Here is a 21471-nt window from a genome sequence, read left to right as displayed (position 1 = left end):
GCGGGGAAGGGCGGGGTCAGGGGCGGGGCAGGTTCAGGGGGCGGGGCAGGGCAGGGTGAGTGGGGCGGGGCGGGATGAGCTGAGCTGGGCGGGGCAGGGGGCGGGGCGAGCTGGGCAGGGAAGGGTGGAGTCAGGGGGCGGGGCAGGGTGAGTGGGGCGGGGCGGGATGAGCTGAGCTGGGCGGGGCAGGGTCAGGGGCGGGGCGAGCTGGGCAGGGAAGGGTGGAGTCAGGGGGCGGGGCAGGATGAGCGGTGTGGGGCAGGGCAGGGTGAGTGGGGCGGGGCGGGATGAGCTGAGCTGGGCGGGGCAGGGGGCGGGGCGAGCTGGGCAGGGAAGGGTGGAGTCAGGGGGCGGGGCAGGGTGAGTGGGGCGGGGCGGGATGAGCTGAGCTGGGCGGGGCAGGGGGCGGGGCGAGCTGGGCAGGGAAGGGTGGAGTCAGGGGGCGGGGCAGGATGAGCTGGGCGGGGCAGGGGCAGGGGGCGGGGCAGGATGAGCTGGGCGGGGCAGGGGCAGGGGGCGGGGGGCGGGGCGAGCTGGGCGGGGAAGGGTGGAGTCAGGGGGCGGGGCAGGATGAGCGGGGCGGGGCAGGGTGAGTGGGGCGGGGCGGGATGAGCTGAGCTGGGCGGGGCAGGGGGCGGGGCGAGCTGGGCAGGGAAGGGTGGAGTCAGGGGGCGGGGCAGGATGAGCTGGGCGGGGCAGGGGCAGGGGGCGGGGGGCGGGGCGAGCTGGGCGGGGAAGGGTGGAGTCAGGGGGCGGGGCAGGGTGAGTGGGGCGGGGCGGGATGAGCTGAGCTGGGCGGGGCAGGGGCAGGGGGCGGGGCGAGCTGGGCGGGGAAGGGCGGGGTCTCTTGCGGGCTCTTGGGAGAAAACCAATGGCGGGGGCGGCTGCTGCCTGCAGGGCCCTGCGCAGCCCCGGCGGAGACCCCGTGCTGCCGCGCGGGCCTGGCGCTCGGACCCCGTCGCCTCCCTGAGGGCGGTTTTGGCGCCGCCGGGCCCTGCTCCCGCGAAGCGGAGCGGGGCGGGGCGGGGCCGGGCCTTGCCCACAACCAAGATGGCGGCAGGCTGGCTACGCGCTGGGGGTGGGACGTGGCGGTGCGAGTGCGCAGGCGCGGCGGTACCACAGAGGGTCAGCACAGAGCGTCTCCCTGAGGGCGGGGGGCGTCGCTCTGTCTTTCCCTCCCAGCGAGTCGCGTTCGGAGCAGCGCCGCAGCGGGACCCTCCTGGCGCCCCAGGTAGGCCCGGGCGGGTCAGCGCTCGGGGCGGCGGGAGAGCGACCGGGGGCGGGGTCTGGTGCGCGGGAGCCTGCGGGGGGGTGGGTGGGCATGGGAGGGGAGGCCAGGCTCGGATGGGGGTGGGAGGCCAGGCTCGGGGGAGGGGCGGCCAGGCATGGAAGCGGGAGGCCAGGCTCGGACGGGGGAGGGGAGGCCAGGCTCGGGGGGGGGGGGGGGTGGGAGGCCAGGCATGGAAGGGGGAGGCCAGGCTCGGGGGGGGGGGAGGCCAGGCATGGAAGGGGGAGGCCAGGCTCGGGGGGAGGCCAAGCATGGAAGGGGGAGGCCAGGCTCGGGGGAGGCCAGGCTCGGGGGGGGGGGTGGGAGGCCAGGCATGGAAGGGGGAGGCCAGGCTGGGGGGGCGGGAGGGGAGGCCAGGCATGGAAGGGGGAGGCCAGGCTCGGGGGGGGGGAGGGGAGGCATGGAAGGGGGAGGCCAGGCTCGGGGGGCGGGGGGGGGAGGCCAGGCTCGGACGGGGGAGGCCAGGCTCGGGGGGGGGAGGCCAGGCTCGGGGGGGGAGGCCAGGCTCGGGGGGGGGGTGGGAGGCCAGGCATGGAAGGGGGAGGCCAGGCTCGGGGGGGGGGGTGGGAGGCCAGGCATGGAAGGGGGAGGCCAGGCTCCGTGGGGGGGGGGAGGCCAGGCATGGGCGGTGTGTGTGCCCAACGTGAGGGTTGCAAAGCGCAGAGGAGACGCCTTGCAGGGTAATGATCGATCAGTGGCTGTGCAAGCCCCGAGCCTGGCAGGCAGCCGAGACAGACCCGCTGACTCAGCGACTTGCAGGCGGAGAGGATGGGAGCTGTTGTGGGAGAAGGCAAGGTACCCCGCATCTGACCCCCACACTTCTTTTCCCTACTGTTGCAGCTCCCAGACTACCTGTCTGCCAGGCTGTGTCACTAACTAATTTAACAGCCTGGCAGCTGGGATTGGCTCATTTTACTGACCCAGCACAGCGGGACAAATGCCTTCAGCAGATACCATCCCCTCTGCCTGTCACTTCTGCTTCTGGACCTTCTTGGGGGAGGGATAGTTCAGTGGTTTGAGCACTGGCCTGCTAAACCCAGGGTTGTGAGTTCAATCCTGGAGGAGGCCATTTAGGGATCTGGGGCAAACATTGGGGATTGGTCCTGCTTTGAGCAGGGCATTGGACTAGATGACCTCCTGAAGTCCCTTCCAACTCTGATATTCCATGATTCTATGACCTCCCCCGGAAAGGTCTTTGACAGTTACATGAACACTGAGCAAAGGGCCTCCTATGCTGCCTCCTCCCTGAGCGCTACAGGGAGCAGCACTCTGCTGCCTGGTGTATGCACTCACTACCCATTTGCAGCTGAAGCTGTTCGTTCCTGTTTTTAGCTTTTCAGCCGTAGCTTGCTCCTTTCTCCCTGCGGGATGAGCAGGCAGCAGCTTCGGGGTGGCAGGCAGCTGCACAGTGGCTGTAGAGTGAAGTTTCTCTGCTTTCCAGCCCAGTCCTTACTCAGTGATGGCTCTGTCTGGCTCGGCTCAGTTGCTCAGACTGAGTCCAGTTCTCTTGCCATCTGTTAATTACAGTACATTTGCATTAACAGACCTTGCTGCAGGAAGTAGTGGTTAGTAGGAAACTTGCAAAGGTCGAGGTCTCAGGCCTCTTCAGTTTCTGCAGAATCTGAGCTTTCATTTAAACACCCCCCACACAGACCCACAATTCTAGCCCTTCTCTGAATGCACTTGAGTGCCTGAGACTGCAGACAGGGAGCTCTTGGGCCTCTGTTGCCTCTGGTAGTTCCCCAAGCAACCTCAAGAGTGAGATTAACAAAGCCTGGGGCAGTTTCAGGGCTGCTCTTCGGGTTCCCATGGACAGGCGTCAGCTGGGGGGTAAGTCTGATACCACTGTCACGCTGCTGGTCAGGGAAGCTTGAGTGGCACAGCCAGAGCTACCTGCAGTGAGGGGGCCCCAGAAAGGCTGGGGGAATAGCAGAGTAATGGGGATGACCCCTTGGAGCAGACAGCTGGCTGAGGGGGTGGTACAGCTCCTTTCTGCCAGGAGCTGTGGTGAGGAGGAGGGGAGCTTTGAGTTGATGAGTCCCCTTCTAGTCAGAGATGAATCTGAAAGATGCTTCCAGATAGGGTCCAGTTGAAACATGTGCTAGGATTCACTGCACCTGGGGCAAGGGGCTGTGCTCTTACACCTCTCTTTATTGGTCTCTCTGTGGGTCTGCTAAAATCCTGTGCATTGGCTTCGTTGCTGGCTTCCCTCGGTGTGCAGCCTGTCCTTGCCCCCTCTCTGGCTGCAGTAGCAGCAGCGTCAGGCCCGTCTGTGTTAGGTTTTCACAGGGGCCATGCTCCTGTAGGGCCCGCCAGACTGCTGAATCTTGCTGTCCAGGGAAAGGCCAAGGCTTCTCTCCTGAGCTGTAGGATGAGGATTGGGGTTTATTCCCCCTCCCTGTCTGCTTCCTGCTCCGCTGCTGTCTCGGCTGAGCTGAGTCAGGCGCTGCTCACTGTTACTCAGGCTGGAGGAGATGGGGCTATGAGGAGCTGAACTCTGGTTGTGTGTGCTGAGGTGGGGTGGGGTTTGCTGCCTCCTGCCAGGAAATGCAACACAGGCTACCTCGTTCATCTGTCTGCAGCTCCTGCTAGAGCTCTAACACCCCTCCCTCCATCCCTCTTCTGCTGTCCCCTGGACTGTGCTCGCAGAAGTTACCCTCTTCTCCCTGTACTGGCTTCTGCACAGGCTTGTATCCACCACTGGAAGTGTTGCCTGGAGCTTCTGTCTCCCTCATCCTGCTGATTCCGTGCCTGTAGGGCAGGGTTTTGTGGAACAGGTTTGTCTGCTGCCCAGTGCCAGAAGGGGAGGGGATAGGGCAGCTGAAATGGCCTGGGAGGTGATAGCTGTCCTCAGAGGGAGTCCTGCAGGTTGCGTTGGCATGCACAGTGTGGATGCTTATGGAGGGCTCCTTTGGGGTGTGTGTGTGGGGAATGAAAAGGAGTACTTGTGGCACCTTAGAGACTAACCAATTTATTTGAGCATGAGCTTTCGTGAGCTACAGCTCACTTCATCGGATGGAAGGTTGTTTCATGGTCTCTGTGTATATAATGTCTTCTGCAGTTTCCACAGTATGCATCTGATGAAGTGAGCTGTAGCTCACGAAAGCTTATGCACAAATAAAATTGGTTAGTCTCTAAGGTGCCACAAGTACTCCTTTTCTTTTTGGGAATGGAAGGGGGGTTCTGGGGAAACTCTTACTAACTTTGGCATACAAAGTACAGAACTTTTCCCAGAGCTGCTGGTGGTAGGAAAGTGTGTGGGCACGTTGTGGCAGGGCACTGTGCCTTAAGGAATGTCTGTTAACAGTAATGCCCATCGCACGTGGGTGAGATGTCTCTATCCCCTGTTTCTCTGTGGTGGTCAGCTGAGAACTGGATCCTGGATGCCATGTGTATCTCTGGGTCCTGACCCAGCTTTAATCTGTTGGATGGAAACATTGAGTTGTCCTTCTGTCTTGGTTCCCCTGCTGCAGCTCTCTGGGGTGAGGCCTGGGTGTGTGGTTCTTAAGGTCAGTTTTAGTGTGTGTGTGTGGATAGCTGATGGTCTCCAGCATGTGTGGGTGGATGCATGCTGTGGGGAGGGGCGTTGCCTGGTTCAGCTAGGCCAATCTCAGAAACAGTACCTGGGTTGCTTTGACCTCTGATTCTGCACCTTTTCTTGTGAGGGGGTGTCCTTTCTGAATGACCCTGGAGTACTTAGGGAGGGATCAGTGTTTTTTTTTTTTTCCTGGGAGGGGGTGTGGGAACATGGTTATGAAAGTGGTAGCGGGTTATGTGCTGGCTCTATGGGGTACCTCTGCCTCTCCATCCCTGAACTCAGCCCCAGCTGGTCGTGGTTCTGAGCACTTGAGCAATGTAACTGTTTCTGGCTAGATATGTGATTAATGGATGTGCATGACTGATCTAATTGGGCAGCAGGGCCAGGCAGCTGTGGTGAGCTAGGCACTTTCCATCTTTAGTAATTCTCGTGCCCTGTGACTCTTCCTCCAGGTTCCTCGCTCCCTCCCCCTGAGTTAAAAGCTCTGCACTGGATAAGGCTTCCTGGGCACATTCCAGATGCTGAGCTGTAAAACCACTGGGGTTTACTCTGCACCTCCCAGGAAATCTCTCGCCAGCAGGAATCTCCTGGTGACAGGCTGGATGGCCTGCAGTGTTTGGTTTGCAGCCGTGTTTCACCCCTGCCTGTGGTGTGCCTGACCTGCTGCTGGCATGGATAAATTGGGTCACTGAGCTAACGAACTTGTATCTTTCTGGCTCTTTCTGAGCACTGTAATCACTTCCTGCCAGGGATTGCAGGGTGGGAGCTTTAATGGGGCACCCACTTCCAGTGGGGCTTTAGTGTTGGAGTGAGTTTGTCCTCCTGAATCCATCCCTGCTGGCAAGTGTCTCTTCTTGGGCACTGATTTCTCCTGCCATGGGGACTTCACGCCCTCTTTTGGCAGCAGTAGGCTTCTGAGAGATACAGAGTTTCTTTGCTGAAGGCAGCTTGCTTGACTGCATCAGCTGGTGACTCCCTGGGGATGTCCCAGGGCCCCTGGAGCTGCTCTCAGTGGTGAGGTATGGAAATTATCTCTGCAAAAAGAGCAGCAGGGAGGGACCCAGACTGCCCTGGAGAGACTGCAGGGTCCCTGTTGTACAGAGCCCCTGAGGGACAGCAACACAGCATCACCTCTACACGCTGCTGTTTTGATGGAGGTGGGGTGAGAGGATTTGGTGATGAATTGAGACATTAAAACATAACTGTGGGAATCTCCCTGAAATAAAGGTGGTTGATGCCCCAAGCTGAGGAGCCAATTATGCCTCCCAGATGTATCCTTATAGCCTTGACCTGCTGCGCAGGATTTGACAGGGTCTCTAGCTTATTACAAAAAGAAAAGGAGGACTTGTGGCACCTTAGAGACTAACGAATTAATTTAGTTATTAAATTTATTTATTTGTTAGTCTCTAAGGTGCCACAAGTCCTCCTTTTCTTTTTGTGAATACAGACTAACACGGCTGCTACTCTGAAACCTAGCTTATTACAGTTACTCTGAATGATAGACTCTGGGCCCTGGGGCTGGGTGATGTGCATCTCAAAGGAAGGGTCTGATGCTGCCAGAGTGGTGGATGTTATTTCCACATGGGAGGACCAGGGCAGACGTGTCAATCTGTCACTAACTGGCTCCTGCACAGGAAGATGCTGGCTGGAATAGCAGAGGCAAACTTGCAAACATTTGCTCTTCTCTGTTGTACACGGACTTGGTCAGTTCAGCCAGCTGCTGTCACCCTGCTCAAAGTCTCCAGAGCTGCACTTCCCTTAGGAACAGACCTGCTGTCACAAGTAGGCACACTCTGCCTCCCCAGCTCCCTCAGGGCACTGTGTAAAGCTGGTCCTGCAGGGGCCCCCTGTGCTATTTCAGGCATCCTTAGCCATTGCCTGCACTGGCAGTTATGGGAAAGCCAGCAGGGTTACAGCCTTACTGGTGGGAGTGCACGTGCTAAGTGGGGACAGGCATTTTTGCCACTCCATGCAGCATCAGGCAGTGGGGTGATAAAACACTGGTGGCCGGTCTACACTAGCCTTGGTGCTAGGAATAGTGTAGAAGTGGGAGAGGGGCTGTCTGCGTCACAGCATAGCTGTGAAATCGAGTGAGCTGACTGCCATCCAGGGCAAGGCATGTTCAGCATTGTCACTTAGGAAATGCCTACAGTGCAATTAGAGGTGCATTTGTAGCACATGTAGGATACCTGAGCTAGCTGTGATCTCGGTATAACAAGTACCAATACCAGCAAAACTGGCAGCATGGACTTCGGGGAGGGCTAGCCACCCGAGCAAGTACCCAGGGTCATGGGCAGGCTTGCACAGCCTGCACTGAACTCTCTGCTGCTGGAACTTCACTGCTGCTAGTATTCATGGTAGCTAGCTTCAAGCTAATTTGGGTGACACGTGCTGCAGTCACACACCTCATTGCAGTGTAGGCAATCCATAGTTCAGGACTTAATTGTGACTATGCTGACTGGTTAGTACTAGTCAGCATCATGAGAGTTTGTGATGGGGCATGCCACACCAGAGTGTGAACTATTTGAATTGAATTTAGTGATCACATATTCAGAGAGGATGTGCGCAATTAGTTTAATTTCCACCTGATGAGATTCTGTGCATCATTGTTTGCATCTTCCAGGCAGGCTCTGTGTTCAGCTGGTTTGCACAGTGATCCTGGATGTGATGGAGATGAGGGAAGGATGAGCTTCCAACAATTCGCATCGCTATAGCTTGTCATGGCACCAAGCATCTATAGAGGTTCCTAGCCCCAGCAGGAGAAGCACCTTTGTCCCTTGTGCCAGGACTCAAGGATTCCTGTTCCTCCTGGTGCATTTTCCAAATAGCCACTCAACCCCTTGGACAAATGATCCAGATATTCAGGTGGAAACTGTGTTTCGCGTGCACTTTGAAAATTGCACTTCGGGGATGGAGATCCTAGTTTTGGAGGGGGTTCAGCCACCAAAATGGGCTGGGAATGAAGGGACTCCCATCTCTGTTAACCACAGTGTCACCTCCATGTGACTCTCTGAAGTTCACATCTACCCTGCTGTGGAATCAAAACAAAGGACCTGCAATAACAAGTCCCTGCCAGCTTCTTTGTTGCTGTGAGACTGAGGGCTTCACAGAGGGGACTGAACTGAGCATGTTTGACAGCTGCTTCCCCTCCTTTAAAGTCTTGGGGGAAGCTATTATCCTTCCTCTGCAGGACTGTCAAGGAGAGCAGCATGCCCCTACTTCTGGCATGCTGGGGGTCCAGAACTCTCTAGCTAGTCCCATCTTGGCTACATGTACTGACGCACAAGCCCATACAGTCAGCCCTTGTGGGCCCATGAGAGATCCCATGCTAGTGCTGGTGCGCATTCCTTCCTGGAAACGCAGCAAGAACCAGAAGAGTGGGGAGGAGGGAGGCTGATTGCTCAAACCTGAAGAAATTCAACCTGTTACTGGGAAAGCCCTAGCGGCTGCTAAAGAGAGGCTCAGCCCCAAGCCTGCTGAAGATGAGGAGAGGGCATATCAGGGGCCTTCCCAGGGTAGTCAGGTATCTTGCTAGCACCATGAGTGCAATGAGTTCAGAGTTATACATGAAAAAAGAAAAGGAGTACTTGTGGCACCTTAGAGACTAACCAATTTATTTGAGCATGAGCTTTCGTGAGCTACAGCTCACTTCATCGGATGCATACCGTGGAATGCATCCGATGAAGTGAGCTGTAGCTCACGAAAGCTCATGCTCAAATAAATTGGTTAGTCTCTAAGGTGTCACAAGTACTCCTTTTCTTTTTGCGAATACAGACTAACACGGCTGTTACTCTGAAACGAGTTATACATGTGAAATTCCAGGGGATGGCAGTGGCCAGCAGTTCTGTGTCTGGGATGGGAAGGGTTAATTTTCATAAAGAACAATAGCAGCGTCTGTGGGCACTCAGCAGGATACAGCGTGACAGCAGCTCTGACGTCTGTCAGGCTTGGGCGTGCAGGCTGGTCTCTAACCCAGGGTCAGGAGGAAGTAGCATCCCTCTTTGGTAGCACACAGCTGCATGTCAGAGGGGCTGCCTTCCTCAGAAGCCCCCACCCCTCTTGGTGCTAGGCTGGCCATAGGTCTGGTCCTGCGTGGCAGGTCCTGTCGCGTGGATGGATGCAGCTCAGGTGGTGGTGAGAAGGGAAGAGTCTCACCCTGGGGTTGGAGACCACCTAGGTGCTCTGATCCTGGTGAGGCTGCTCCCTCACACATGGGCCGTGGGCAGGGAGAGCCTGGACTCCCATCTCTGGCTCAAAAGTGCCATCTTGGGGAAGCAGGATGCAGAAAGGTCCATGTTGTGATTGGTCCCAGGTGGGGGTGGCAGCTGTTATAATTACCCAGCCAGGTGACTGGTGTGGCTTTGATCCCCTGTTCCCCAATAAGGGGAGCTGGCCTGATGAAAAGAGCAAGGAGAACCTGGGAGGTGGGGCTCGGGTGGACAGTGTCTTGTCTTGCCTGTAGGGCTGCTCTAATGGGACATCCCTGGGAGCCCAGGCTGCTCTTGGTGTTCGCTCTTCTTGGGGCCTGACACACACTGCTGGTTGGAGCCAATTCATAGAATCATAGACTCTCAGGGTTGGAAGGGACCTCAGGAGGTCTAGTCTCACCCCCTGCTCAAAGCAGGACCAACCCCAACTAAATTCTAGCTGCCCAGCTCCGCAGAAGGTGCAGCTCCCGTCCCCTGCATGGTGCACTGGCGCCTTGGGGGTTATTTATAGCTGGCACTGTCAGTGCCCCCTTCCCAGCCTGGCAGGGTTTCTGTTTGGGCCTTTGGAGGGCTGGGGGCCTGAGGGAAGGTTACTGCGGGGGGAGGGGTGCCAGAAGCAGGTCATTTTGGAATATGAGCTAAATGCTGTAAATTATCTGGGTACTCTGCAGTCCCCTCACCGTTGTTTTTGGGTATCTCGTTAGCACCAACAGAGTCATCTTCTCCTGCAGTGTGAGGTACTAGCCCCGTGGCTGACTTACGTGACTGGCTCAAGGTCACACCGGGAGTCGGTAGCAGAGCCCGGTGTAGGACCCCGATTTCTGGGCTCTCCTCCAGTGCCCTGGCTCTGCTGCCTGAGTGCCAGTCTTCTTCCCCCACCCCTCTGCTTTGGAGCTGGCAGCAGAGAGCTGGGGGAAGGAGGGGACATTGGAACTTCCCTCCCCTTTGCTTAGCCACGGGACAGGATTGCTGGCTGTGGAGATCCAGACTTGCTGGATTCCTTCCCTTCTGAGCCCAGGAGGCAGAGTCTTGCTCTCAGTGCTGGTGTTGGAATTTACCCTGCAGAGTGAGGGGCTGGAATTCACTTCCACAGCGGGAGCCATGCTGGCCTTTACTGCAGCCATGTCTGCTCCCCAGTGGCGTGCAAGGGGGGGACTCAGGTCACTGGGTGCTCTTGAGAATTCCTGCTCGCAGGACTGGCCTGGCAGCAGGGCTGGCTGGAGCTCTGACAGCCTAAGACAAAAGGCTGATTGTGCCCAGAGGAGAGGGCACTGGGGCAGGGCACATAACTCCAGTTCTCCCCCATCAGCTGGGGTGTGTCTGTCACGCTTGTGGTCTGAAGTGGATGCTCTGGCCAGAGCTGGCGTCACCCTGGACAGAATGCAGATGTAACCCAGAAAAGGGGAAGTGCAGTGATCTGTCCTGCCCCCACAGCCTGTGCACCATGCTGGCTGCTCCATGGGCCCTTTTCAGAGACTGATGGACAGTTGGGGGGCATCCTTCTAAAGAACAAGGCTGTCACTACCTGGGTGTGGGGAGCAGTGTGTCCCATGGAGAGCCCAGGAACCCCCCAGCCATGGGGTGTCTGGGTGGGAAACTTAGTGAGAGGGAATTTTTGACTCTGTTCCTTCCGTAATTAATCTTATGACTTTTCAGTTCCACTCTGTCTCCTCTCTGTCCCCTGCCCTGGCGCCTAGCTCGGCTGCTCAGTGAGCTCCCTGGGGCCTGGCTCCCTATCCAGAAGGCTGTTTCCTTGGCCCTTTAAATCTGCCCAGCAGGATGTTTAAATGCTTGGACTGTGGCTTCATCGCTGGCTGTTAATTCCATATTTGGTAGCAGTCATTGTTTACTCCTTGTCTCCTCTGCCCCTTTCTTGTCCTTGCTGGGGAAGGCAGTAGGGGGAGGGGGCATTTTTTCAGAGACATTAATACTGGTGAATCGGCTGGTTTCCTGATAAAGGGGCTGGAGGAACCTGGAAGGGTGAGAGAGGAAACCGAAAGGATTCAAATGGCAGAGGGAAACCAGATTGCTCTAGAGTAACAGCACTGAACTGGCAGCTGCTCCCAGCAAGGGGCTTGACGAAGATAGAAGCAGGTGTTGCTGTGGCTTGTAGAATGTCTTGGGCTGAAGGCTGGTGTGTTGGCTGGGGGGAGTGGGTCCTTTGCCCCTGTTCCCAGTGCCATTAAGGATATAATTTCATTTTTTGGTGGGGGGAGCAGGGAAGTCTCCGACGCCTGGGGAACTCAGTCTTCCCCTTCCTGGTGCCACTCGCAGCGCTTCATTCCCGCGTGCCGTGCGTCTGCATGGGCCTTGTAAGGCCACTGCCTCTGGGCAGCTCGGAGCCAAGGCACCCCCTTCCCAGCAGGTCACCTCCCGAGAGTGGCTGCGTGGGGTCCTGGGTGGGAGGTCCCCTTCAGCAGGATGCACCCTTTGCTGCCTGAAGCTCTGTGGGGCCCAGCTGGCCGAGTGCTGAGTGAGGGTGGAGCTGGGTCCCTGATTGGCTGGCCCAGCCCTTGAGAGAGGCAGGTAGGCAGCCAAGTCTGTCAGTGGGCGGGACTTGTCTAGGGATCCCCACTGACACCAGAGAGCTGCGCCCCCTTAGCCAGGGGAGTGTTAACAGTGACGCCTGCTGCTGCCGATAGCTTCATTGTGACAGCCTGTAGGGGAAACGTCCAGCTCACTTCTTCCCTGGCCCAACCTGACTCCTGGCCCGGCGTATGCACAGGGCTCTGTCTCCCACAGTCCGATGCCAGGCTTGCTTTTGTGCCTTGCTCAGACTGTTGGGAAGGGCCTGCAGAGCAGATTCTGAGTGCTGATGGGGAAGAGTGGGGTGGCTAAGTGATAGAAATGCCTGAGCCAGGCCTGCAGGATTCAGTCTGGCTGTGGAGAGGCAAGGCGCAGACCCTGCTGCTTGTTTGCAACTCGCCCTGACTCCGCAGCTTTGTGTGCGCCTTGTTAGCGTTTTGGCTTTAGTTTGCTGGACAGCATGAGCCTAGTGCAGCTCCTAGGTGCCCTGGTGTTGGAAGGGAGTGGGGATCCCTTTGTCATATGCTTCCTGAGCTTCCCCCATGCTGTTCTGAGGGGGGCAGGGGGGCTCTAGTACCTCCCTAGTCCTGGTCTGCCCCTCTTGTGACTGTGTGCTGGCTAGGTCCTGCCAGCGGTGAGCAGCAGATGCTGCTTCAGCTGCATGCACATAGGCTCTCAGGCCCTGTGAACCCCACTCCCCTGTGCCTCACTGTGTCCTGGGTTTCCTGTGCTTTCCCTAGCCAGGGCAGGGGGCTGACAGACATGGGACCTGTCCCAATTATACTTTTCTCTTCAGCTGAATGCTTTAGCCCTTTCAAACCACTATCAAGGATTCCTGTGCGCTGCTCACCCCCCACACCCCCATCTGCATAGGGACCCTTGGGATGTTTCTCTCTCCCCAGCTGCACGGCTGTGTGTACAGCCGGTTGGGAGGAAGCATGCTGGGGGCTCTGCACGCTAGGAGCTGGTTGGGGAGCTGCATCTGTAGAGAGCCCCTGTGATTATCCCTTTCCCTGAAGTCTCTGGCTCCAACCACAAATACTGTTGGAGCAGCCACTGGAATGTGAGCTTGTCAGCAAAGCGTAGGCTCCCTGCATGTCTCCTGAAGTGAGGCCCAAAGCCATGCTACGAGGGGGAGCTGGGGGCGGGGTCTGGTACGTGGGGGTGGTGGGAGAAGCCGCTGAGCTGTCACTTGCGCTGCTCAGAAATAGCCAGGCGCCTAAATGAAGGGGAGCTGGGAGTGTGGAATGAATGCACTTGGGCACTGAGACGCCCCAGTTGGGAGTGGGGCCGGGGTACTGAACACCGTACGAACATACGGTCTGTGGCCTGGAATGCTTACTCTGAAGAGCCAAAGGGGGGCAGTGGGGGACACACCAGTCAGGGAGACAGCTGAGGGTGGCAACAGGCACGGGGCTTGATAGTCCCTTTTCTAACATGTGCGTGTGTATACATCCTCACACAGGCACTTCTTCTTTAAGGGTTAGTCGTGGTGGACTAGCACCCACAGCAGTGATCAGGTACCCATTGGGCTCGCTGCTGCACAGATAGAGTGAGACCTTCCCTTCTTCAGAGAGCTCAGTTTAAGTCAAGACGAGTGTAACAGCCAAAGGAGGTCAGACTGGAGTAGCAGCCATTGGAACAGGTCTTTGCACAGACTAGCCAGGAACTTTCTCTCTGTCCTTTTCATTTGTCTTTTGAATGAGATATAACTAAATGAAGTAGCTATTGACTTTCCCTCTGGCCATCTTGCTTGCCATAAACCCCTTTCAGGGCTGCCCAAGTCATGGGGCTGCTGGCCTCTGGGTGCTGGGGCAGGGCCAGGACACAGGCTGTTGGGACTTCTGCACTGATAATGACAACAGAAGTGACACTGGCTATCTGAGTGTTGGTGGAAGAGCCCATCCAGGATATGACCCCCAGGGCTGAGCACCCTCCCACAGGGAGGAGAGGGTGGTACTAGCCTGGGAGAATCCCTTGCAAGACCCCTTTGGGGATGCCTGGTGCACAGCTGAGCCCTGTCCCGTGGGTGAGTCCATGTTTGCACACATCAATGTTGGATGTAGGTGTCAAATGCACAAAATAGATGCAATGTCTGCTCCATGCAGAGGGCAAGTCCTGTTCTCTCCATCTCCCTGTTATTTTGCCTTCTTCCCCCATGCCTCCTCACCGGGGCAGGTGGGACAGGTTTATGGAGCTTTCAGACACAAGATTTAGATAAATAGCTTTTCACTCTTTGAGAAAGTGACTGACTGTCCTTGTCCCTGTTAACTCAGAGCCAGCTTCTTAGCTGTGTGTGTGAGTGAGAATCTGCATTGAGAGCTGGTGCATAGCACTGCCTTCACTAATAAAGCAGAGAAGACAATCTAGAAATGTTTTGAGGTCATGCTCAATAGTGCGTGTCCACGTTTTTATAACTTCTGCAAATCCTGGCGTGGGAAGAAAATGCAACAGAACTAAGGTACAGTTTTTTTCACAGTGGGACTAACCATTGGAACCAACTACTACTCCTGGGGGCATTCTACACCAAAAAAAAATAAAAATTCTGCGCCAAAAACTAAAAATTCTGTGCACCGTATTTTAAAATTCTGCGTATTTTATTTGTCAAAATAACATTCTATAATCATGCCAGTTTCAATTATTTTGGTAATTTATTTCAAAATACCTGTCACCAAGTATGCCTCTAACAATATTGACACACAAAAAATTCCCCCATGAGTAGGGCCCTACCAAATCCACAGTCCATTTTGCTCAATTTCACGGTCATAGGATTTTAAAAATCGTAAATTTCATGATTTCAGCTATTTAAAGCTGAAATTTCATGGTGGTGTAATTGTAGGAGTCCTCACCCAAAAAGGAGTGTGTGGGGGAGGGTCGCAAGCTTATTGGGGGATGGGTTTACAGGACTGCTACCCTTACTTCTGTGCTACTGCTGACGGCAGCGCTGCCTTCAGAGCTGGGCAGCTGAAGAGCAGCGACTGCTGGCCGGGAGCCCAGCTCTGAAGGCAGAGCTGCTGCCAGCAGCAGCGCAGAAGTAAAGATGGCCTGGTAGGGTATTGCCACACTTCTCTCCTGCTGCCTGCAGAGCTGGGTCCTCAGTCAGCAGCTGCCACTCTCCAGCCTCCCAGCTCTGAAGGCAGCAGCGCAGAAGTAAGAATGACAGGCCACCCTTACTTCTGTGCTGCTGCTGGCGGGATAGCCAACAGCCGCCGCTCTCAGGCCACCCAGCTCTGAAGGCAGCACAGAAGTAAGAGTGGCAATACCTTGAAGCCCCCCGCAACTACCTTTTGGATCAGGACCCCCAATTTGAGAAACACTGGTCTCCCTTGTGAAATCTGCATCGTATAGGGTAAAAGCACACAAAACACCAGATTTCATGGGGGGAGACCAGATTTCATGGTCTGTGACATGTTTTTCATGGCTGAGAATTTGGTAGGGCCCTACCCATGAGTAGAAAGTTAAAGAAACCCCTACAACATCCCAGTTCCTGTTTATCTGTCCTCTTTCCCTCCTCCCCAGAGCCCAGCCACAGGGACAGACACCCACAACCCTTCTCCCGAGAGCCCAGCCATGGTGCCCCCCCAGCCAATACACCCAAACCCCTCCTGTCCAGAGCCCAACCGCAGTCCCCTCTATCCTGGACACTTGCACCCCTGACTCCTTGGAGGCCAGCTACAGGGACCCTCCCTGCCCAGACACTCACACCCTCTACCCCCCCCAGAGCCCAGGGATCCAGAGGGACAAACAGCCTGATGCTGGGTCCTGGGCTGGAACGGCGTTTCCTGTGCACCGCTGCCTCCTTCAGAGCATGCTGGTGGGAACTGCAGCTTCTGAAACCTTCCAGTTCCCTCCCCCTGAGAACCCCTGCCCTTGTCTTCTATTGTGAGCTGGGCTCCGCTGGGTTCAGCGGCCCGTAGTGGCAGCCAACATCTCTGCAGCCCATTTCAGTGGGGGGGAAAAAGGAAATTCTGCACACACAACATTAATTTCTGCAAAATTCTGCATTGCGTAGTCGCGCAGAATTTCCCCAGGAGTAAACTACCATGGGAAGCAGCGGATTCTCCATCTCTTAGTGTCCTGAAATCCAGATGGTTTGCCTTTCTGGAAGAGCTGCTTTAGTCAAACATGAGTTATTGGGTTTAATAGAACAGTAGCTGGGTAAAATTCTCTGGCCTGTGATGTGCCGGGAGTCAGATTAGACCACAAAAAGCGCCTGGAAAAATCAATGAGGCAAATGGCTACAGTTCAGGAAAATTGCAGTTCTGCTGTCTCAGAAAGTTGAAGAAATTCTGAGCTGCAAGTAGTAAATTCCGTGACTCTGCACCGAGGTTCTAGGTGCTGCAATGGTGAAAGCTCTTACACTTCAACAGTTCCAGACTCTGCTAAATTGATGCAGGGTTTCTGTAAGAACATAAGTTCGACTGTACTGGTCCACACCAATGGTCCACCTAGCCAGTATCCTGTCTGCTGACAGTGGCCAGTGCCAGGTGTCCCAGAGGGAATGAACAGAAAAGGCAACCATTGAATGATCCACCCCTTGTCAGCCACTCCCAGCTTCTTGTAGTCAGAGGTTAGGGTCACACAGAGCATGGGACTGCATCCCGAACCATCTTGGTTAATAGCCATTGATGGACCTATCCTCCATGAACTTCTCATTCTTTTTTGAACCCAGTTATAGTTTTGGCCTCCACAACATCCCCTGGTAACAAGTTTGACAGGTTGACTGGGCATTGTGTGAAATATTTCCTTATGTTTGTTTTAAACCTGCTGCCTATTAATTTCATTGGGTGACCCCTGGTTCTTGTGTTATGTGAAGGAGTAAATAAGCTCCACTTACTGATTTTAAGTGATAGCAAACAGATAAAAGCAGATTGCCTAGCAAATCTGCAAACTGAGCTTAACATACTGGATAGGGTAGGATGTGAAGTAGCAAATTCTCACCCTGAGCGATAAACCGGCTGGCAGATTAAGGCGCACGCTGCCTTTGCTTTGCAGCTTGGCTTTCCCAGGATTTTACACAGCTAGAAATCCCTTTAGCCTGGGACCATCAGCTCTCCCAGTTCAGTCTTTGTTCCTCAGGTGTTTCCAGGTGTGGTGGTGGTGGTGTGTAGAGAGTGAGGTCCCATCATGATGTCCTTTCCCCCGTTTATATCTTCCCATCGGCTGGAAAGCTCTTTTGCTGTGACCTGGGTGAAACGGTTCCCATTGTGTAGTGCTATCTGAGAGGTTTCTATTGTATGCAGTTCCTGGGGTAACCCTTGTGCTTGTGTGCATTTACTCAATGAGCCATTAACATTGTTTGGCCTTTTTACTGATGTACCTGAAAGGCTGCAAGATGTTATTAATCCAACAAGATCTTAATGTCTAGCAAATCAGACTTTTAGAATACCACCTCACAAGGAATACTTTGTGCAAAACATATCCTAATTATATGACCGTGGTGAATAAGGGGGTGCCAGGATGCCACACTTATTACTGTTTAATTTATCAATTTGTTCCCAAACATTCTCTGACAACTCACTCTGGGACAGTGCCTCAGATTTGTTACCTAAAGAATAGCTTAGGTGTGGGAATCCCCCCCACATACTCTGCAGTGGAGACTGATGCAGAGAATTCATTCAGCTTCTCCACAATGGCCTTGTCTTCCTTGAGTGCTCTTTGGACACCTCACTTGTCCAGTGGCCCCACTGGTTTTGTCAGGCTTCCTGCTTCTGATGTACTTACAATTTTTTTTGCTATTAGTTTCTGAGTCTTTTTGCTTGTGGTCCACCATGCACATAAAATGGAGGTGTTCATTGTATTTATACCTTCTACTGCTCTGTCTACGGAGGCTATAAACATTGTGGCTGTACTGACGAGTGTGTAGTTCTTGGCAGTTACAAGCCATGTCTATGTTCACTGGGTATGTGTCTGCCGTGCTTATAAAAAGCTCTGGTAAGAGTTGGGAGCCAAGCTATTCAGTCTGTAACTGTGCCGTCTCTCAAATAACTTCCTGTAAAGAGAGTTCTAGCCATTCGTGCCCTTTTTTTCACCCAGCCAAATGAGTTTGGAAAGAACGTTCCAGAGCTGTGTCTTTTCCAAGGAATTCAGGGTTTTCATAAGATAATCTGGTATTTTGCCTTCCATGGGAGTTCATACATTAAAATAGTGAAATAAATGACTTGAAGGTTTGTATTCATTTATTGTGCAATGGAGCTGGGTGCCTAAAGACAAACAATCCAACTACAATGTTAGTTTATTTTTTTCATCCAAACCCTACCCGTGTCCTCGTCTCCTAAAGCAGACAACTAAAAATATATCCACCCCATTAAGATTTTGTTCCTAGAAGCCTTGAAATGTTCTAGGTGCTTTCCAAATTGAAAAGATGATACCTAAGAACAGCAGACTGAACAGCAGTAGGAGAATATCCTATCAGTCAGCGGGGGAAGGTGGAGGTGGCAATACTCAAAGTAGCCAGCAATTCGGTAACACTGCTTTTTTTCCCTTTGCTGAGATACATAGACTATACCCAGTCATCCATTGGCCTTGCTCATATCATACACTTCAGGGTTCTATAGTCTTCATATTCACTGTGTGACTAGCCATCTGGCAATATTTCGAGTTTCATTGCAAAAACAAGATTAAAATCTTTGGTTCTGGAATTTCCTTAAAGAAGTTTAAATAAGAAATTCACTAAATGTTTTGTTACACCTACGTGTCTGACGGTGAGAAAGATGTAGTTGGTGCTCCTCAGACAACCTTGGGCTTGGCTACGCTTGCAAGTTAGAGCTCATTAAAGCAGCCCCAGGCGCCCTAACTCCTGACCCGTCCACACTGGCAAGGCACTTAGAGCGCCTGGACTCTGCAGCTGGAGTGCTCCTGGTAATCCACCTGCACGAGAAGCATAACGCTCTATGCCTCCGCTGAAACGCCCCAGCATCAGTGTGAACGAGGTGTTGCATTACTGTGCTCTGATCCCATAATCCCCTTAAGCCAAGTGGCCACTCTTGTCATTGTTTTGGAATCGGCCGCAGGAATGCGGATATGCCCTTTCAAAGCTCCGTTTCTGACAGCGGGCTGCTTATCTGCTCTGGGACAAAGCAACCATTAGTGTGGAATGGTGTTTGCTGTGAGTGTTTGAGGGGCGCAGAGGGGGGTCTGCTGCTGTCGGAACTTACAAGTCCTCTGGGATCTCATTCATCTTTCATGAGTTCTTGAAGATGATTGCTAAAGTTTCCGAGACTGCTTCAGCCTGTTTTTAAGTACCCTAGGATGAATATCCTCACGTTCTGCCAACTTGAATACATCTAATTTATCGAAATAGTCTTTAACTTGTTCTTTCCCTATTTTGGCTTGCAGTTCTTCCCTCTTATTGCAGTTCTTCCCTCTTATTGTGTTGAGTAGCCTTTTTAATGAAGACTGAAGAGGAATAGGCGTTAAACACATGGCCTTCTCTGACCTCAACTTGGAAGTGACTGTTCTCATGTGGCTGCTCAGCTGGGCATCAGGAAGTGGGCTGGAAGGGAGGTTTATGGCCAGCTCTGAAATTAGACTTGGGTGTGTAGGCTCTGTGTGATTCATACATTCCTTGGCCAAAAGAGACCATTGTGATGATCTAGTCTGACCTCATGCATAACATACGCCAGAGAGCTTCCCCCAAATAATTCCTAGAGCACGTATTTTAGAAAAGTCATCCAATCTTGAGTCCTCCAATCTAACTTGTTACCTGGGCGAGCTTTCTTGTGTGACAGACTTTCCCTTACACCAAAAATCACAATAATAATACAAAAATCACAATAAAAAGCACAATTTAGGATCAGGAGTTACTCCTGGTCCTAAAGCATCAGTCACGTATCCCAGGTCAATTGCACCAAAGACCACACTTGTAGCCAACCCTATAGTAAACTATCTCCAAGCTCTATTAACTCTCGTTCCCTTTTCCTAGTTATTTACAAGGTTAACGCAGGTAGATATAGATATGCACAAATGAGTTTCAATCTTAAGTTTCAAAAAGTCATAGAATCTTCTGTGATAAATTAGCTCTGTATGTCCTGTAGGGCTAATCCAGACGAAGCACTGGGGATCTTTTGCTTGTGTTTAGTAATCCAGGCCCCTCAGGATCCAAGCAGCATAAAAGATACGGTTCCTTCTTGTTAGAGCTTTTTATGCCTTCCCCCCCTTTCTGCTTCCAGTTGCAAACTCAGCTGTTGGGAGGAATTCAATTACTTGCCTCCTCTTCCTGGGTTGAGGGAGGAGGAGCAGCAATCAACAAAGGCTTTTGTCCTCTAATGTTCTACAATGGTTCCTATAGTGTTTATGAACCTTTTTTTGGGTAGGAGATAACACAGACTACTTACTTAAAGAATCAACATGGAGACATTCATGTTCCAACAACATTGTCTCCCCAACAAGCTGGTTAAGCTTATAGGGCTGTTTCGAGACACCACCGACTTCCAGAGGAAACTACAATCCATTGGTGATCTTCCTGATGACACCATCCTGGCCACTATGGATGTAGAAGCCCTCTACACCAACATTCCACACAAAGATGGACTACAAGCCATCAAGAACACTATCCCCGATTAATGTCACGGCTAACCTGGTGGCTGAACTTTGTCCTTACCCATAACTATTTTACATTTGGGGACAATGTATACCTTCAAATCAGCGGCACTGCTATGGGTACCCGCATGGCCCCACAGTATGTCAACATTTTTATGGCTGACTTAGAACAACGCTTCCTCAGCTCTCGTCCCCTAACGCCCCTACTCTACTTGCGCTATATTGATGACATCTTCATCATCTGGACCCATGGAAAAGAAGCCCTTGAGGAATTCCACCATGATTTCAACAATTTCCATCCCACCATCAACCTCAGCCTGGTCCAGTCCACACAAGAGATCCACTTCCTGGACACTACAGTGCTAATAAACGATGGTCACATAAACACCACCCTATACCGGAAACCTACTGACCGCTATTCCTACCTACATGCCTCCAGCTTTCACCCTGACCACACCACACGATCCATCGTCTACAGCCAAGCTCTGCGATACAACCGCATTTGCTCCAACCCCTCAGACAGAGACAAACACCTACAAGATCTCTATTAAGCATTCTTACAACTACAATACCCACCTGCGGAAATGAAGAAACAGATTGATAGAGCCAGAAGAGTTCCCAGAAGTCACCTACTACAGGACAGGCCTAACAAAGAAAATAACAGAACGCCACTAGCCGTCACCTTCAGCCCCCAACTAAAAACCCTCCAACACATTATTAAGGATCTACAACCTATCCTGAAGGACGACCCAACACTCTCACAAATCTTGGGAGACAGGCCAGTCCTTGCCTACAGACAGCCCCCCAACCTGAAGCAAATACTCACCAGCAACTACATACCACACAACAGAACCACTAACCCAGGAACCTATCCTTGCAACAAAGCCCGTTGCCAACTGTGCCCACATACCTATTCAGGGGACACCATCACAGGGCCTAATCACATCAGCCACACTATCAGAGGCTCGTTCACCTCCACATCCACCAATGTGATATATGCCATCATGTGTCAGCAATGCCCCTCTGCCATGTACATTGGTCAAACTGGACAGTCTCTACGTAAAAGAATAAATGGACACAAATCAGATGTCAATAATTATAACCTTCATAAACCATTCGGAGAACACTTCAATCTCTCTGGTCACGCGATTACAGACATGAAAGTTGCGATATTACAACAAAAAAACTTCAAAGCCAGACTCCAACGAGAGACTGTTGAATTGGAATTAATTTGCAAATTGGATACAATTAATTTAGGCTTGAATAGAGACTGGGAGTGGCTAAGTCATTATGCAAGGTAACCTATTTCCCCTTGTTTTTTCCTCCTCCCCCCCCACCCCCGACGTTCTTGTTAAACCCTGGATTTGTGC

General features: G+C 53.2%; 1 protein-coding gene across 1 annotated transcript in view; it reads left to right on the top strand.

Annotated features, from left to right (window-relative positions):
- The first annotated feature begins 1103 nt into the window (after window positions 1-1103).
- TLN1 (talin 1) overlaps window positions 1104-21471 on the top strand; it is a 134400-nt gene continuing 114032 nt past the window's right edge. Inside the window, exon 1 of the mRNA XM_084629453.1 lies at window positions 1104-1231. The gene's annotated coding sequence lies outside the window, so the exon portion shown is untranslated. The remainder of the gene's footprint in view (window positions 1232-21471) is intronic.

This window comes from Lepidochelys olivacea (assembly GCF_965140295.1).
Source record: "Lepidochelys olivacea isolate rLepOli2 genome assembly, chromosome: 5".
In the NCBI taxonomy this organism is placed as follows: Eukaryota; Metazoa; Chordata; order Testudines; family Cheloniidae; genus Lepidochelys; species Lepidochelys olivacea.
The sequence above is the reverse complement of the archived record's forward strand: the minus strand, read 5'-3'. Positions and strand labels throughout refer to the sequence as shown.